At 41.8% G+C, this 20,758-nt stretch overlaps 1 protein-coding gene across 2 annotated transcripts in view; it reads right to left on the reverse strand.

The window, feature by feature from the left end:
- Window positions 1-20,758, reverse strand: part of NCAN (neurocan) — a 373,708-nt gene that overhangs the window by 132,463 nt on the left and 220,487 nt on the right. The window lies entirely within an intron of this gene.

The following is a 20,758-nucleotide window of genomic DNA, read 5'->3' on the forward strand; positions in this document are numbered from 1 at the left end:
ACTTCAGTAAAGTACTGCCTATTTTACATAATTATTTTAATTTATTAACTGAGCCTTACAGAACACAGACAAATAAATTACAATAGATAGAAGACAGAGAAAGAGAAATTGGAGCTATAAAATTGCAGTGCCCATATACCATATGTAAAGCTGCAGTTTATAGTCACTTATCTGGTCCATAAATGCTCACTAATATGTACAGATAATAATTATTTTGCAATAGGAAGTTTCAGTATTTTTTATTTATTTATACCGAGGATTTTTCTACTATGGGCAAATCTGAATGCTCACTTTACTATTAACTATCAGCTTTATTCAATAAAACAGTGTAAGAATGGTGGTGATGCACAAACTGCAGCAGCATCTAAAAACTAAGATCACTCAACTAAAATTTGATCAGTTGCTGTGGATAACTTATTCATCATTGTTCCTTATACAGCATTTCTGAAAGTATGCAAACTTTCCAGGTGTTTAAAACAAATTTAAATTGTGTGTACAGTCTAAATTTTTTTTTTTTTTTTTTTGGCTTGGGATTTATTAAACACAAAGTGCCAAAAATCTCCAACAGCTTCATGGGCAGAAATAAAAAGAGGAATGCTAGAACCGCTGACCTCTTTTATATCTGTCTGTATTCCTGTTGCAGATTTTCTCTTACGTCCTGTAGAAACTATTGGGACTGTCACAGTAAATGAGGGGACATTTCTTAAGCAGTACTCCGAAAAAGTAGTAACAGATTTAATTCTTCTCCACCCTATCCTGAAAAAAAAAAAATTGGTACACATACATACATTGAGCAGTTGTTGCCCTCTAAAAACTCCTGAAGAGCTTCATCAGGCATATAGCAAGTTATTTGCAGTTCTAAAGACTACCAAATGCCAGCTGAAGGCTGCCTAATGCTTCCTTAAGCCTACAACCAGCACAACAAATAAGATAAGTATTTAAAACGCCAGTATGAAAGGCGAGGGAAAATTTAGAGGCTTGATGACCTTTAAAAAGTTTTGTAAATTTCAGAGGTTGTGGGGTTTTGGGCATATTCATGCAAGTCGTGTATCTCTTAATGGTTATGATTGATTATGTTTTTATGGATGAAATACCTTTATGCTTTTAAATCCGTATATTGTATTGTATTTTGACTGAGCTAAAGACTGTACTGCTGGCACAATTTTTCAATTGTTCATTCAATAAAATTTTATTTGAGGAAAAAAGTTTTGTAAAAGCTTTTGCAATGTAAAACGCTAAAATTGACATAATATGTTTGTACTGTATATTTAGTGGGGCTTGATTAGAAACTTTCAGTCAATAAGTAACTTACGTTTTAAAGGCAATAACAATTATCCCAAGCATGTCCATTCCAATGATATTCTGAATCACTTTTTTTTGCATATTGGATTCTTTGTTCACCACATAATTCCAAGAGGACTGGGGCAATTTATGGAGAGAATTGTCATAGTTATTCTGGTGCCAAATCCCAGCAAGGCCTTTATATTTCATAAAATAAAGAAGCTCAACCAGCAAATAACAGAAATAAAAAGTAGGTATAAAGGAAAAAGAAATAGAATATTAACTTGTACAAAATGTAATGCGAGTATACTGAAAAGAAGATGTACACCGCTCAGGTGGATCTACATCCACAATCAGTCGTGGGTGCTGAACCTCGGATCGCCACTGGATAACGAGAACATGAAGAGAAAGTGGCTGCACACCAAGACGATGACTTGATAGTAGCAAAAATTTATTGTACAAATCTGGATGCAAGGTACAACAGAATGGAAATGGTAGATGCGTTTCACACGACCAACAGCGTGCTTGTTCACAAACTAGTGAACAAGCACGCTGTTGGTCCTATGAAACGCGTCTACCATTTCCATTCTGTTGTACCTTGCATCCAGATTTGTACAATAAATCTTTGCTACTATCAAGTCATCTTCTTGGTGTGCGGCCACTTTCTCTTCAGGTACAGACCGTGTAGTTGATATTCCTAAAGCTGAACTCCAGGGGAAAATATATATATATATATATATATATATATATATATATATATATATATATATATATTTTTTTTTTTTTTTTACACATTTCCTATGCACCAATAAATGACTTCTAATTATTTGTGTACATTGGGGTTGTTTTACTAAAGACTGTGCAATTTGCTAGTGCAGTTGCTACTGAGTATAGTAAATGAGGCAAAGCTTCACTTTACAATGAGCACCCAATCACAAGCAAGGAGAATTAAAAATAAACTGCATTTTTGCTTGCGCATGGTTGGTTGATAGACGTCGGCAGAGCTTAACTACATTTTCTAGGCTCTGGAGCAACTGCACTTGCAGAGTACACAGTCTATTTGCCTTTAGTAAATAAAACTCTATGTGTTGATGGCTGCTACATTAGATAAAAAAAAACCTAATTTCTTTCATGCCCCAGTGTACAGTAAGCACCAAATGTCTGGTGTTGACACTTTACAGTTTTGGCTCATATGGCACACCTGGTTGATTCAAAAAATGTCACATATTTTTTCAAAGTATACAAGGCGTTCTGTGACTGGACAAGTAGTGGGGATAATAAATGTCACAATCTGCAATCTGTAGATTTTACCAAGTTCAATACGGCCGGTCGTCATATGACGTCCTTAGGTTTGAGTGGAGATATCTAAATAATGCCTGAAGCTGCAGGCCTGGAGAAGGAATCCGCCGGCGGCGGAAGTTTACCATAGAGCTGACCAAAGACCAGATGGTCCCCGGTCATCTCTATGACTCTCGGAGGTGGGGGGTGATATTATGATGCCAGGCCCTGGGCCTGGCAGTTGTAAACACTGCCGTGTGTTTGGCTGGAAAGCCTGATATCGTTTTTTTTTTCCGATCTCAGGCTTTCCAGCCTAGAGGAGAGATGTGGGGTCTCTCCATAAAGAGGACCAGTCATGCCATATTTCTATTACAAGGGATGTTTACATAAAAGTGATAAAAAAACAAAAATGAAACGGAAAATGTAAAAATAAGATAATTAAAATAAAATTAACAATATAAAAAGAAAATAAAGCACTCCTGTCCCCTTGCGCTCGCATGCAAAAGCGTATGCTTACGTAAGTCGCATCTGCATGTAAACAACGTTCAAATCACACATGTGAGGTATCGCCACGAACAGAGAAATAATTCTACTGCAAGATCTCCTATGTACGGAAGTTTGGCGCAATTTTAAAGTGTGACATGTTAGGTATCTATTTACTTGGCGTAACATCATCTTTAACATTATACAAAAAAATTGGGCTAACTTTGCTGTTTTTTTGTTTTTTATAATTCATGAATGTGTTTTTTTTTTTTTTAATTCTCTTTTAAAAATTTGATGCGCAAAAAACATGTGAAATAGAAAATTGCAATGGCCGCCATTTTATTCCCTAGGGTCTCTGCTAAAAAATATAAATAATATTTGGGGGTTCTGAGTAATTTACTAGCAAAATAATAATGATTTTTACATTCAGGAGTGGAATGCAGAAATTCGTGCAGTATGGAAACTGTTAAATGCAAGACCTTTATTTTACCTGATACCAACCTCTTCATCAACAAGAGTGAATGCGTGTAAGGAGGAGGAGCAGCACAAGGGGCCAATCAGTTCATGTGCTGACAAACAGAGTGCTGATAGGAGGAGAAAAAGTGAGGGAGAGCTGAGTTCATCACTATGCTGATTCTTCTTTCACTGTCCAGTCAAGGGTCAGATCAAAGTCCTTCCAAGGGATGAAGGTTTTCAATGTGCTCCCCTGCAGCCCCCCCACTACTAACCTAAGCCCGATCCCGATCCAGCGATGTGCACGAGAGCCAAGGCTCTCCTAAATCTCTCCCTTCTCATTGGCTGATTTGCAGCAACAGGAGCCATTGGCCAGTGAGGAGGAAGTGGGGGGCAGGCCTGAGCCACGCTCTCTGTGTCTTATGGACACAGAAAACAGGGCTCGGGAGCAAGCACACATGAGTACCCCCATAGCAAGTGGCTTGCTATGGGGCACTCAGCAGTGGGGAAACTGAGAAGAGGAGGATTGGGACTGCTCTGTGTAAAACCATTGCACAGAACAGGTAAGTATAACATGTTTGTTACTTTAAAAACAAAAAAAATGTGCTTTTACAAACACTTTAAATCCAGGATGATCTGTGTTTAGAAAATGGGGTTCAATGATGCTGGTCATCAGACTTAGGCCTCATGCACACTGGATATTTTTTTAGCTGCTCCTAGGGGCGTCTGGAATTTTTTTTTTTCCTGGCTCTAAACGCCTCTTCATGCTAGCCTAGCACACATAGGCTTTTGGAGGCAAATGGTTGATGCTTCTAAACACATGTAAATGCGTCTAAATGCATTTTAATGCTTGGCGCGTTTAGCACTGGAGCATTGAATCATTTCAGTGGCCAGAATAAACGATTATTCTGACCAAAGAAATTCATTTTTAGTCCAAGTGCCTGATGCTTCTAAACGTGCCTAAACATGCCTAACAAGACTGTGTGTTACTACAAGCATCGGGCATTTTTTTCCGCCTAAACACTGCTGCCAGGAGGACAAACTTCTAAGAGAGTTGGCAAAACATTCAGCGATGTGTGAGGCGTGTGAGGCATTGGGAGGGACCTAGGTTAGTAAAATATTGCTTCATAAGCAGTGGCATGCAGAGTTTTATTGATGCCCAGACAACTTTTTTGTATATCCCTAAGGGCTGGTTCACAGGGGAACATGCTTGTTCCTGTGCGACTCCAGTACATTTTCCTGCATTGCATTTTGACAGCCCATTCATCTGAATAGCTACAAAATGCACTGAAAACGCACTGCAGACAACCACATGGTACTGCGTCGGCAGTTCTATGCTATTTGGTGCTCGCAAACGTACTGCATTTGTGATCTGGTCTTTCCTGCACTGCATTTTGGCGTGAACGAGCCCTTAGACTCAAGTATAGGGCCCAGTACTGAGAAATGTGAGAAACGAAGACATTTTAAATATGTAAAAACAGGTTAAACCTGAAATAAACACTTTATTCAAATTTAATAAAAATTCCATCCGTCTGGATTTCACAGACAGGATTGGATCAGAAAGTAAGGGGTGAAAGCGGACATGTGACCGTTGACATCCGCTGCTCCATAGAGCTGCATGGAGCACCCGATCGGGTCTGCCTGAAAAACTGACAGGCGGACCTGATCGGAAAGCCCGAGGGGGAAAGGGGACATACAGTTCATGGCTGCAAGTTCATTACTAACCCACAGTGCCAAGTGTCTATGGTGTACCAGGTTTCTAAGTTTTGCCCGTACTCATTGTGGAAAGGAATGGCGGTCCTGATCTCCATATGTTGATGTCATTCAAATTCAGACCTGATACAGTTTACGGCTGTGGTTTATTTCTAACCCACAGTGCCAAGTGTCTGTGATTTCCAGGCAGAGACTTTACCAGGTTTCTAAGTTTTGCCCTTTCTCATTGTGGAAATGATGGTCCTATTCTGTTCAGATTCTTCATATGTTGATGTCGATGTCAGTGTACCAGAGGGTGGGTTGCCAGTGACTGGCCATTAGAGACAAATGGTCAGCAAGTGGCTGTGGAAGAATGGCTGCCTTACGTTAGTCTGTCTCTGTCCTGTCCCTGGATGCCCTCCCCAGAATGGATGCCCGGGGTCATCACACCCTTGACTCTTACCTCTGCACACCACTGTTCACAAGTAGTGATGGGCTGAACACCCCCCTGTTTGGTTCACACCAGAACATCTCGAACTGGGAAAAAGTTCTAGCGAACATGCAAACTCTTATAAAGTCTATGGGACACGAACATGAAAAACCAAAAGTCCTCATTTTAAAGGCTTATATGCAAGTTATTCCCATAAAAAGCATATAGGGACCCGGGAACTGCCCTGGGGGACATGCATCAATGCAAAAAAATATTTTAATAAAATCGTTTTTAAAGGAAAAGTGATTTTAACAATGCTTAAAGTGAAACAATAAAAATGAAAAATTACTTTAAATATCATGCCTGGGGGTTCCCCTTAGTCTGCCTGTAAAATGGTGTATGATGTATAGAGCCTGCTGCAGCAATACTGGCATTTCTAATGGAAAAAATTTAATTCAAACTTGCTTGCAGCTGTATTGTATTTCCAGCACCTGGCACAACAGATAACATTTTTTTTAAATGGCGTAGGTCCCCCCCCCCCCCAGCCCATACCAGGTCATGCCCCACCCCCTTTCCTGGCCTGCCAGGCTGCATGCTTGAATAAGGGTCTGGTATGGATTTTGGGGGGGACCCCATGCTGTTTTTTACAAAAAATTGGCACGGAGGTACCCTTAAAAATCTATGCCAGACCCAAAGGGCCTGGTATGGATTTTAGGGGGACCCCTTGCCATTTCTTTTCTTAATTCTATCATTGTTCAGGCCAGGTGGTGCCTAAACACTGTAACCCCTCACAGTTACTCTGACTGGGCGCAGTAACGTGCCCGGCTGTTAAAAATTAATTACATGCACCTGTTAGAAGGTGCAGAAAAATTGGGCCTTAAGTGCTGGTGAAGCCTGAACACTGTAACCTGTTTTATTATTGTTTTTATTTTTTGAGGGGGAATTGAATAACTTTTTATTATAGAGTATGAGATTGAAATATGGTGCTTGGGTGCAATACTTTTGTGCTTGGTGCACTATAAACTGCTTTATTATTGTTTTTTTTGGGGGGGGGGGGTTATAACTTTTTTATAATAGAGTGTGAGAAGGGAATATGGTGCTTAGGTGCAATACTTTTGAGCTTTGTGCACTATAAACCATTTTATTATAGTTTTTTTTTTACTTGGGCCTGCAATGCAGAATGGAGGAACAGCAATTATGCCCTAAATATTTTTAGTGCTGCTGCGGAAAAAAAAGAAAAAAAAAAGGAAACCACTGCTGATGCAGAAAGAGGAACACCTGCGACGCAGAAGGGGGGGCAGCAATCAAGACCTAAATATTATTAGTGCTGCTGCGCCACAAAAAAACCCACTGCTGTTGCAAAAGGAATAGCACCTGCGATACAGAAGGGGGACAGCAATTTTGCCCTAAATATTATTTTTGCTGCTGTGCCACAAAAAAACACTGCTGATGCAGAATCAATAGCATTTGCGGCACAGATGGGGGAAATACTAATAATGCAGCAACAAAACCTGATGCTGCAAAAAAAATATATGAAAAAAATGGGATCAGTGGGGTGACACAAGACGTGTTGTACACACCAACACTTCAGTGGCCCCACTACACTGTATTATTCACAAGAATCACAACACTACCCTACACTGGCTGCACTAAACTGACTGAACACACTATCCACTAACTATACTTCCTAATCTCCACAAACACATACTATACGTACTGCCGTGTAAGCAGTCTTATATAGTGTGGGGCGTGGACTTAACCCCTGAGCCAAGATTGGCCAAAAGCACCCTGACTTTGGCCAATCATGGCTCTCACAGTACATTGAGCTATGATTGGTTAAAGCATTCAGGTCAGGTGCATGCTTTGGCCAATCATCAGCAGTCAATGCACTGCAAGAGCGCAGTGCATTATGGGGCGCTTGTCGGCGTGTGAACACATGAACACCCGATTGAACTCGATGAACACCCGATGTTCAAGTCGAACTTATGTTCGACTCGAACATAGAACCCATCCCTATTTGCATGGTATGTAAACTAAAAAACACTGAATGGGTGAGAGGGAGATTAAGTTTGACCTTGGGATGGGCTTTCAAGTGTTCTGTGAGGAAGTAAGTATTTTCCATTTTGCAAAGAAGAGTAGGGACAGTAGTTCAACGTTTCCATTTCAAGGGCTCAGGCACAGTTGCGCCTTGTGCTGGTTGTCTGTACAGGTACAGGGTGGACTGTAGATAACATGAAATTTCAAGCCGAACTGAAAAACATGACTATTTAGTTTGAAAGGATGAACAACCTTACTGCACTTTAACCACTTCACTACTGTGCCATAGCCGAAAGATGGTGACAGCATGCCTCTGTTGTTCTGGGAGGGCATTCATGGACATCCTTCCAGAACACGCCTCCCACGCACCACCTGGGGCGCAGATTGGGTGCACTCAGTGATCACTGTGTCCTTCAGACACAGCTGATCACAGATCGAGATAAAGGGCCAATCACAGCGGTCCTTTATCATGTGATCAGCTGTGTCCAAACACAGCTAATCACATGTAAACAAACTTGCTGGTTATCGGCATTCCTTTCCTCACTCACTGTTACAGCGGGAGGAAAGGAGAGCTGGTAACCGGCAAATGTGACAGAGGACATTTACACAGAGAATCAGGGCATTCATCATTAGTCCACTGATTATCAATGCAGCCCTAACAATGCAAATCAGTGCCTATCAGTGCAGCCTATCAGTGCGGCCTATCATTGCCCATCAGTGCTGCCTATCAGTGCCTATCAGTGCAAGCTCGTCAGTGCCCCCTCATCAGTGCCCATTATTGCTGCCTCATCAGTGCCCATCTATGCAACCTTATCAGTGCCGCCTCATCAGTGCACATCAGTGCAGCCTCACCAGTGCCCATCAGTGCAGCCTTATCAGTGCCCATCAGTGCAGCCTCATCAGTACACATCAGTGCGGCCTCACCAGTGCCCATCAGTGCAGCCTCACCAATGCCCATCAGTGCTGCCTCACCAGTGCCCATCAGTGCAGACCAGTGCAGCCTCATCAGTGCACATTAGCGCAGCCTCATCAGTGTCCATCAGTGTAGTCTCATCAGCGCACATCAGTGAAGAAGAAAAATTACTTATTTGCAAAATGTTATGACAGAAACTAAGAAATTTTTTTTTCCAAAATGTTCACTCTTTTTTTTCATTTGTTTAGCAAAAAGTAAAAAAAACAGTGGTAACTAAATACCACCAAAAGAAAGCTCTATTTGTGTGGAAAAAAAAAAACCTACATTGATATTATAAGCCATTATTGGTAGTGAATGGAGCTAATAAAAACAATTCACAAGAAAAATCAAGCAGTTTAACAGAAAGGTTGCCTTTCCAACACTACTTATTCATTAACTGATAGTGACTCTTATCAGTTCCTAACTGATCAATTGGTGAATACTTCCCTGCCCCATTTCCCTATAAATTTAGATCAGCATTATGGGGGAAGCCACAGGGAGGGGGCAAGGCACTGGCAGGGCCTTTGTTTGCCTCAGTATTTTTTGCACTATTAAGCATTTTAACTAAATCAGTACCAAGATACAAGAAACAACTATGCGCAACACTGAAAGACTGAAAACAAAATAACATTTTGTAAAGCATCTCTTACAAATCTGATTCCTCTCCCTCTGCCCTTTAATAAACTCCTCTACTCTTCCTTCTCACACTACTATCCACTGTTCTCAAATTCTCATTACTTTACCCTGCCTCTCTATCCCAAAGTTTACATAAAAAAAAACCCTCACTCCTACCCCCTCCTTACTACTGCACTTATCACCTCCTGCAAATACTTAGCCTACATGCTGAGCCAAACACCAGGACAGCGAGGTATGTGCACTCATATACAGTACATCCCGCTCAAATCTTACTTTCCTCACCCTTCTTCTCCTAATCTCTGGGGACATCTCCCCTAATTTTTGCCCACCATTATCTCACTGCCACCTCCACACCTGGCACCCTCCTTCCCCTGGCAAAAGCCACAATCCACTCAGTTTAATCTCTGTCCCCTGCTTCCAAAAAACCAACCCCTCCTACTCATGTGCCTTCTGGAATGCCCACTCTGTCTGCAACAGGATCACCTCTGTCCATTACCTTTTTGTCTCCCATTACCCATTGAAACCTTTGCCACGTTAACCTGTCTCTCCTCTATTCTGCTATTGACCACCTCTATGATAAAACTTCACCCCTGTCCTGCCCTGACCTGGCCATTTCTGTCTACAACAATTCCCTGTCAACCTCACTGGACACACTTGCTCCTCTTACCAAACACAGAATCAGGCCCCTGCTATTGCAACCTTGGCCGACTGATGACACCAGAAATCTCAAAAGACACTTATGCACTAGAGCGACTGTGGCACAAAACCACATCCCTGCAAGCCTTCGCCCCATACAAATCTGCATTCCTAAAATACAATTCCTGCCACCATGCTGCCAAACAAGCCTGTTTCAACACTTTCATTAATACATTGTCATGCAGACCTCCTCGTCTCTACCTTTAATTTCTCCTTTATCCAACACCACTTCCACCCATCAACTCACCCCACCCAGCAACTCTGCTCAGAAGCTTGGCAATCACTTCAAAAACACGATTGATTCAATTTGCTAGATATCTATCCCACTTAACATACCCTGTCCTAAACCACATTCATTTAAATTTCCTTTTTTGACCTTGTAGCTACAGAAGAGATCACCAAACCTTACCCAGAAGCCTGCCTTACTATCTGTCTTCTGAACCCTTTTCCCTCACAACTACTATGGTCACCCTCTTGCTTTATCCTATGCTCCCTCACATCTTCAATCTCTTCCTCTCTTCTGGCACCTTCCACTCCCCTCTAAAGTATGCACTAATCAGCCCTTACTTCAAACATCCTCACAGAACCCCATAGGTCTGAACAACTTAAAACTCATTCCCTTTCCCCCATTTACCTCTAAACTTTTAGAACGCTTAGTCTACAACTGTCTGAGCTTCTACCTCACTGGCAACAACCTTTTTGAACCCTTACAGTCTGGCTTTCCCTCACAACACTCCACAGAAACAACTCTACTAAAACTCACTAACAATTTACTAACTGCTAAAATCAATGGTCACTACTTTAGGCTCATACTACTAGACCTTTCTGCTGCCTATGATACTGTTGACCACCTTCTGGTCCTCAAAACACTCCACTCCCTTGGCCCCCAATATTTTGCTCTTTCTTTGTTCTCCTCCTACCTATTACAGTGTTCCTTCAGTGTTAATTAAAAAAGAATAGCGCGCAAATGCAAAAGAAATTACTACCAAATCTGAAGACAGTCCATAAATAAAAATGGGGATTTGGTCCCACCATATGGCCATATCGTGCTCAAGCCCACTACTGCGTCAAAGTACCCCATTATCAGTGGGTCCTACACTATCCATGAAAAAGAGATGAATCCAGCCTTTCTAACCCTTGGAGATAATACTCCTTGCTGGGAAAGATGTGCAAATGCACTACAGGGGACTCCTCCTATATCCACTTGATGGTGGACACTGATTGAGTACAGGTGTGTGTGGGGGGTGGGGAGGGTTGCTCAACCTCGATAGTCTGGTCAGACCGAATACATAATAAACAGGCAAAAAATTTGGGGGAGCATACCCATGTATTTCTAAAGCTGCTGCAGCTATGAACCAAAAGACATGTATATTAAAAAAGAATAGCGCGCAAATGCAAAAGTCCCCTGTAGTGCATTTGCACATCTTTCCCAGCAAGGAGTATTATCTCCAAGGGTTAGAAAGGCTGGATTCATCTCTTTTTCATGGATAGTGTAGGACCCACTGATAATGGGGTACTTTGACGCAGTAGTGGGCTTAAGCACGATATGGCCATATGGTGGGACCAAATCCCCATTTTTATTTATGGACTGTCTTCAGATTTGGTAGTAATTTCTTTTGCATTTGCGCGCTATTCTTTTTTAATATACATGTCTTTTGGTTCATAGCTGCAGCAGCTTTAGAAATACATGGGTATGCTCCCCCAAATTTTTTGCCTGTTCCTTCAGTGTTGCCTACAGCTCTGTCTCCTCCTCTCCAACTCCTCTTTCTGTAAGGGTCCCCCCAAAGGCTCTGTCCTCAGACCCCTACTCTTCTTCATCTACACCTCCTCTTTTGGTCACTTGATAAGCTCCTACAGCTTCCAATACCATGTTTATGCTGATGACATCCAAATCTGTCTCTCCACTTCTCACTACACCCGTCAGTCTCCTCTAGCATTACTAGCTACCTTGTCTCCTCCTCCCATGATCATCTCCAGGACTTCTCCAGAGCCTTGCCTATCCTCTGGAACTCTCTAGGCCAATCCATCCCCTACTCAGTGAAGCCTATTCAGACTTCAGATAACAACTGAATCTTTTATTTTTTTTATCAGCTCATCCTTGAAAGTTATTACTTTTTTTTCCACTTGACCCTTCCTATCAAATTGTAAGCTTCCAGGAGCAGGGCCCTCCTAACCCTCCTATATTGAATTGTATTGTTACTGTACTGTTTCCTTTTAAATTGGAAAGCAATGTACAAACCGTTGGTGCTATATAACTCCTGTATAATAATATAATATTAATGTTTTGTGCCAAAACAACATATCTGCAAAAGGTATACTATACATATTGTAGAAAGCCAGAGATTAGAGGGATTTAAAGTGGTTGTAAAGGCTGAAGGTTTTTTGCCTTCATGCATTCTATGCATGAAGGTAAAAAAAAACCTTGAGAGTGCAGCTCCCCCTTAGCCCCTGTAATACTTACCTAAGTCTGATCCAGTGATGTGCATGAGACCCGAGGCTCTCCCAGGTCTCTGGGAGCCATTGGCCATCACCCTTTTTCAAAGGATCAAAAGTAATTGGCCATATCATTCAAAAGCCGTTTCATCTTGTGGGCTACTCCTTCATTATTTATTCATCAATTAAGCAGGTAAATGGTCTGGAGTTGATTCTAAGTGGGGTATTTGCTTTTGGAAACTATTGCTGTGAACCTACATCATGCGTTCAAAGGAGCTGTCCATACAAGTGAAACAGGTCATTGTAAGGCTTCAAAAATGAAACATATCCATCAGAGAGATAGCAGCAACATTAGCAGTGGCCAAATCAACAGTTTGGTACATTCTGAGGAAAGCATAGGTGAGCTCAGCAACATAAAAAGGCCTGGACACCCATGGAAGACAACAGTGGTGGATGATCGTAGGATCTTCTCTATAGTAAAGAAAAACCCAGGTGGGCGTATCATTGTCAAAGTCTACATTTAGGAGAAGACTTTACGAGAGCAAATACAGAGGGTTCACCACAAGGTGCAAACCATTCATAAGCCTAAAAAATAGAAAAGCCAGATCAGACTTTGGCAAAAAGCATCTAAAAAAGCAAGACAAGTTTTGTAAAAGCATTCTTTGGACGGATTAAACTAAGATTAATCTGTACTAGAATGATGGGAAGAAAAAAAGTGTGGCGAAGGCATGGAACAGCTCATGATCCAAAGCACACCACATCATCTGTAAAACATGGTGGAGGCAGTGTGATGGCATGGGCATGCATGGCTTCCTGTGGCACTGGTTCATTGGTGTTTATTGATGGTATGACAGAAGACAGAAGCAGCCAGATTAATTCTGCAGTGTTTATAGATATACAGTCAGCTCAGATTGCAGCAAATGCAGCAAAGTAAAATGGATGGCGCTTCACAGTACAGATGGACAATGATCCAAAACACACTGCAAAAGCAACCCAGAAGCTTTTGAAGGAAAAGAAGTGGAATATTCTGCAATGGCCAAGTCAATCACCTGATCTCAACCCAATTGAGCATGCATTTTACTTGTTGAAGGCAAAACTAAAGGCAGAAAGACCCACAAACAAAGAACAACGGAAGACAGCTGCAGTTAGAGCCTGGCAAAGCACCAGAAATGAGGAAACCCAGACTTTGTTAATGTCCATAGGTTTCAGACTTCAGGCAGTCATTGCCAGTTATGGATTCTCAACAAAATATTAAAAATGAACACTTTATTTATGATTATATTCATTTTTGCAATTACATTTGAGCCTCTGAAAAGGGGGGGGACTGTGTATAAAAATGGTTGCAGTTCCTAAAATGTGTACTTGATATTAATGTTGAACCCCTTGAATTAAAGCTTAAAGTCTGCACTTCAAAATCATTTGGATTGTTTTATTTTAATTTTATTCTGGTGGCATACAGAGTGTATGAAATGTATGAAAAATTTGTTTGTGTCCAAATATATATGAACCTAACTGTATTAGGTAATATTGAGCAATATTTAAACATCTTTATTGTTCGAATAATTGACTATTTTGTGCATATTGTGATCATCAGTGAGCACGATCTTGAGACAGCCTTTTGGACACACTAATACTTTTATGCAAGAAAATATTTGGAAGACAACTCGCTTTATAGACAGATATCTTAATCCCAAGTGTGAAGTCTTCCCTATGGCTGTTTGCTGTTTTTTTCATTAATTTACAGCTCTATTCTAGCACCCTTGCCTCAAGCTTTTCATGGAAACAAAAGATATTCCAGAGAAGCAGTTATAGCATACCTAGGATAATCCGTTTTTTTTCTGCTCCATAGGCTGTTATATTGTTCTATAAGGTTATAATTATTTATCTGATTAAGACTTCCATCAAATATTCATTGGAAAGGATTAGCCAGGACAAACATATTGATTTGAATTAATCAATATTTCTCAGCATTCTTTATTCATTTGTCCCTCAACATGTAACCTTCTGAAGCCCCTGTAACAGTTTCATGCTATGTGACTTTTACTGCTGGAAAATATCCAGTGCCGTAAGAATGAAGAATTGTTTGTAATAAAGTGCTTATAAGACCGGATTTCCATTACCAGTATTTATCATACCTGGAAAATCAGCTGAAATGTGCAGCCATGCACACAATTACGCTTACCCTGCAATGCTTATCACAGAAAATTCCCCATTCTTTCTGTGCAAGCTAAAGGCATAAAGGGCTGTATTCAATAAATAATTCCTGTTCTTAAAAGGTAGTTTTTAAAGCGGATCTGAATTCAAAAAGTGAAGCTCTGCTATGCTATAAGAAATATCTAGAAATTTACATTGTGGCTTAACAATACCCTGAAAATATACGTTCTTCTGAAATTTCTACAAACAATAGCAGTGTACTTCCACGTATGTGAGGGTGCCTAGGTGCTCCTGTACCTACAGTCTAATAGTTGTATATCTGCAGTGTGCTGTCTAAGGTATTGCTGCTCCTGACTGCTGGTCTCAGACTTGGAGTAAGATCTGGTAGTGACACCACTGTGCTAATCATGGTTGACTCTTGTTGGAGGCTCTGACATGAGGAAGCACAGCCCTGCCTCAACCAAAATGGCCACGTCCACATATAAACACATTACAGAACAAGGCATGGTAAGTCAGTAATGGAAAAAAGATCAGCTGCAGGGAGATCAAATGCAATATTGGTGACTTATACTTTGCCCTCTAAAGTTCTTTTCCACTTTGAGTACAATACCATAGCAAACAATGAGGTTCCATCTTGAACTGCTCTAATTTCAGCACACAAAAATGTGATTGGTTGCTATTGGTTAATGCACTTAAAGCTTCCTGTCCACAAAATATACTAAATTAATCAACTAATAAACTTGGGTTTCACATTATGTATTATTATTTTTAACTCTTACTGTATAGAGTGGTTAATGTGAATGTAACCCCCCAATCTATTTTTTAACTCTTACTGTATAGAGTGGTTAATGTGAATGTAACCCCCCAATCTATTTTTTAACTCTTACTGTATAGAGTGGTTAATGTGAATGTAACCCCCCAATCTATTTTTTAACTCTTACTGTATAGAGTGGTTAATGTGAATGTAAACCTCAAATCTGTTTTCAGTATATTTGGCATCATGCCTCACCGTATACAGTTTTCCTAAGCAAAAACGTTTCTGTGATTCTGTTGCAAAGTTTCTTAAGGTCCTTTCACATGGGTTTTCCGCCCAGCGGAAAACTCCATGTGAAAGGACCTTATTTACCCATTTTGCTAAGCTGGGGATCGATCCGCTGATCCCCGCTGAGCAGGCGGATGACAGGTCCATCTCCGCTTACTTTGCAGAGACAGACCTCTATGGGAGATCGGATGAAAACGGACTAACTGTCAGTTTTTTTACGATCCTATCCGTTCCGATCCTATTTCCATCCGCCTGGATTTCCCAGACAGGATTGGATTGGAAAGCAGTGGGGGTCAGTGGAGAGGTCACCGCGGACATCCGCTGCTCCCTAGGGGTGCATGAAGCATCCGATCAGGTCCGCCTGAAAAACTGACAGGCGGACCTGATCGGAAAGCCCATGTGAAAGGGGCCTTACCTGGAAATCCTGCCAGTAGCAGCACATTCTGTTGCAGACTGACAACGATAGGCTTGCGCCTTTCAATTAACTTGTGTGGTGAAAACATTTACTTGCTATGCTATATTTCAGTATATATATATATATATATATATATATATACATATATATATACAGATTTGCAGGCCCCCTAATAAGTGATTATCTGTACATCTAACAGTGTAATCAGTAACATTGCTGACCATCAAATGAGATCAAATCATTTACAGCATAAGTCATCTTTGTGTTTCGCTCCCAGTTAAAGTATATGTTTACCCCTAACCAGTTTAAAACAGAATGCAAGGCAAAATGTTTATATTTTGTATATATATATATATATATATATATATATATATATATATATATATATATATTTGTAGCACTGCCCCCTCGAGGACTGCTGGATATTCCACTTTCCGGTCCCCCTGGGTTACTGTTAGCAATACTGGCATTCACAAATTAACACTTTACTTCTTGGCTCAGTCAATGATCAGTCCAGAGGTATGTAGTTGTTTTTGGTGTTTTATTTTAAATAGGGATGGGAGAAGGGAATAGTGGGATACTCCAAATTAACCATTCACAAGATGGAGGACTTCTAATTCTCGATACAGCCAGACTGCTGATTCACCCTGCAACTTAGGTGAATTTGGGGTTAAGTCTCTATCCAGATGATTTGATTAACTAAATTCTCTTCAGGACACTCTCCTAGCATCTTCTTTCTTGACCACTGACACCCGTCCTCTGACTCTCCTCCAGGGTGGCCCTCCTCAGGTCAGGCCCCTTGACATGATTCCCTGTACTCACAAAACTGTTTTTAAAGGGTCTCCAGTGTCTCCCCCTTAGTTAGCTTTCCTGGACCTCTGGGTTCAGCTCCGTTCCTCCGGCCCTCAGGACGACCTCATGATGCCACGTGCCACAGCTACAGAGGAGGAGGCAGTCGCCACCCTCCCTCCGGAACTCTGCTCACCAGCCAAAGACCTCGCAGCACATGTGCTCCTGGCTTTTATACAGTATCCCAGAATGCACCGAGACAGCCAGTCTCTGCCAATCACCAGGACTGTATCAAAGCCTATGTACCCATTGGTCAGGTTTCCTCTTACTTTCCAACATGTCTGCCTATTGGACCAGAGTGAAACACTCTCTAGACCCAATTAATCATATACTGAGAACACTGAGCAGACCTAACTCACAGATCCTGCTCTCTGGTAGGCAGAAAGCAATGCAGAATTGCCTGCTGCTCCTCTGAAAGGCAGACAGAGCCAAAAACTATACTCTCTCACTAGCACTACCTAGGTGCTACATATTTATATTTATATAAGTGATCACATGACCTCTGTTCTCGACTGCAGAGAGGTGGGGGGGGGGGGGTTGAGACTGCATGGGAAGTGTGTAAGCAGTGGGCAGACTGTCACTGGGACTGTACTGCGGCAAAGTGGCTCGATTCCGTCCGGCGACGTAGACCTACGTCGCTGGACTCCTCCCCTTGTGGGCGGCGCTCGCGCGCCACCGGAGGCTCGAGGTGACTGAAAACAGCGGGAGTCGGGTCAGGGGAGGAGCGGCGGCGATCGCCGCTGCTCTTCCCCGATCGTCGGGGAATCGAGTCTGGAGATCCGCCCGCTTGTGTAAACAGAGCGGGCGGATCGCCTAAGTGACAAACAGTGACAGATTGCAGGGTTCAGCATAGCTGAACATCCAATCTGTCCCCGTGTCACTCAGTCACCTCCCCCCACACACGTTAGTAAGCACCAGGCATACATTAACCCCTCCCTCTCCAATAAAAATTAATCCCTTCCCTGCCAGTGTCATTTTTACAGTAACAGTGCATATTTATAGCACTGATTACTGTAGAAATGTCACTGGTACCCCCAAAAGTGTCAAAAATGTCAGTCAAGGGTCCGATCTGTCCGCCGCAATGTCGCAGTCCCACAAAAAAAATCGCAGATCGCCGGCATTACTCGTTAAAAAAAAAACACCAAAAAATGACAGAAATCTTTCCCTTAGTTAGTAAACGCAATAACTTTTGCGCAAACCAATCAAAATACGCTTATGGTGATTTTTTTTTTACCAAACATAGGTAGCAGAAAACAAATTGGCCAAAAATTTAAAAAAATTTTGATTTTTACATTTTTGGGGGGGGGGGGGGGGATTTCATATAAAAAAATGTGAAAAATATTGTTATTTTTTAAAAATGTACGCTCTTTTTTTGTTTATAGCGCAAAAGTAAAAATCGCACAGGTTATCAAATACCACCAAAAGAAAGCTCTGTTTGTGGGAAAAAAAGGACGTAAATTTCGTTTGGGTACGGCGTTGCACGACCGCACAATTGTCAGTTAAATTCGCACAGTGCCGAATCGCAAAAAGTGGCCTGGACGTAAGACAGCAAAATCCTCCGGTGGTAAAGTGGTTAAGGGGTAACATACACTTTAATGTCAGCATAGTCTTATACTAGGAAAAGAAGTACAGCAATGTATAATCACTGTAAGAAAATATTTACTATGCAGTGAACAAATATAATGCCAGTAGATATGTTATGTTACAGTGGCTTGTGCATAATTGTGCAACTATTTTGTTAGAAACACTGCAGGGTTTTACTGATATCCAAGACTCCATTAAAAAGATCTTTTTTTTATATTTTAAGATCCATATTTATAAAGCATATTTGCTGACTTATTTAAGTGAATAAAAAACATTTGCCCATTATTGTCAGCACTTGTCCTTCAGTGGAAACAGATGATTATTGTACCATTTAAGCTTTTAAGGTCGGCCCCTTTTATTTGCTGCACTTTTTTGGACAATTTTAATATAACATTGATCATAGTGAGATGTTTTTTACAGACATCCCAAGTCTCCCGCAAGGAGTGGGAGTTTCCCCGCATGCTGACTTGGGCTCCCTGACACCCACAAGTGTCAAGTGATATCCTGGCTGTCAGCTGTCAGAATGGAGCCGATGCTTCCTGTATAGTTCCGGTTCTGTCCTGTGACATGGGGAGTGATATGAAATGCAGAGAGTGAGAGGAGAGATACAGGAAGCATCGGCTCTGCATTCTTCCTCCAGCACCGCTCCTTACACTTCGTTGATGTCTCTCAGAGAAGCCAGCATTTCCTCCCAGCAGTACCAGTAAGCAGTAACCACCAGCAGTACCCACCAGCAGTACTCACCAACAGTACCAGCCAGCAATACCAGCCAGCAATACCAGCCAGCAGTACCAGCCAGTAGTACCCGCCAGCAGTATTCACCAGTAGTACTCACCAGCAGTACCCACCAACAGTACCAGCCAGCAGTACCCGCCAGCAGTAACCACCAGCAGTACCAGCCAGCAGTAACCATCAGCAGTACCCGCCAGCAGTAAGCCACATGTGATAGGGGTGCAACTAGCTCCCAGCACATAATTGTAGGTATCCCAGCATATGCAGTGTTTCTGACTCTTATCACCTTGACCACTTCAAATCACTGAAGTGGTCATCATGGTGGTTAGAGTGTTCCTTTTATATCTCTCAGAAGAAGTAAACCTCTGTATACTGATTCCATTTCATTTGATCATCCTCGAGTTGTGTCAAATTGGTTGGGGGGAGGGGGGGGGGAGCACAGAGTGCCACCTCCCTGAAATTAGTTTTTGAAGGTTGGGAATTACCTGTGGCTGATTTATCAAAGTAGTTGAGAATCTTCAATCAAAAAAAGTGAATGGCAAATTAACTTTAGCAATGTCAAAGGAAATGATCCATAAGCTGCACATCATGAAGCAGACCCATGTGCATGAAGTGGGATGAATGGCAGCCTCAGCCTGGACTCCAGCCAGGCCACGCCCCCAACGTGTTTCGATCCGATCCGTGGAGCTTGATTAAGCTTGGAGGGGTGGAGTGAAACACATTGGGGCCGTGGCCTGGCTGGAGTCCAGGCTGAGGCTGTCATTTGTCTCACTTGATGCACATGGGTCTGCTTTATGATGTGCGGCTTATGGATCATTTCCTTTGACATTGCGGCAGCTTGGAGCTAGGATGAGATCCCTGCCACTGCCTGCCTACATGCACAGTGGTCTAGTTGAAATGTACCTCTCTACCTGAGTGACACCTAAATTTTATCTTTTTGGGTGACAAATTTACTTTAGTTATCCAAACACAAGAAAAGCAAATTCCTATCTACTTTGAATACTGAGTCATGTGCAATTGAAATAAGTAAACAGGAATATATTCCTATTCTCATTTTTAATAATTGATGTACATAATCACTTAAATTATTGGGCAAACATTCTCCACTCCTTAAGTATTTTACCCTCAATTATCAAATGTGCTGGCTGGAGCTGTTCATAGTGCTGAAATGTTTAGAACCTAAGAATGTCACATTTTAATTTGTCTTTAAATCCTTTATAAAATGTGGTCGTCTGTTCCTCCTTTAATCCCTTGCCGACCGCTCCACGTATATGCTCTGCGGAGTAGCAGCTCCTATGGGAGAAATCACGTACCTGTACGTCTTCGCCAGTTCAGGGTTTGCCACCGCCGGAAACCAGCTCCTGCTGCGATTGGACACAGCGGGAACCAATCAGCGGGTCCGCATAGACCCGATTTTCATCGGGACACGCCGATCATTCCCGACAGAGGCAGAACATCGGTCTGCCTATGTAAACAAGGCAGATCGCCGTTCTGTGACATGGGGAGGCAGAGATTCTGTGTTTCTAAGCAGGGACATGGATCTCTGTCTTCCCACAGCACAAGCACCTCCTAAACAGTTAGAAAGTACTCCCTAGGGAAACATTTAACAAT

The sequence above is a fragment of the Pelophylax lessonae genome (genome assembly GCF_965119305.1).
Source record: "Pelophylax lessonae genome assembly, chromosome: 1".
In the NCBI taxonomy this organism is placed as follows: Eukaryota; Metazoa; Chordata; class Amphibia; order Anura; family Ranidae; genus Pelophylax; species Pelophylax lessonae.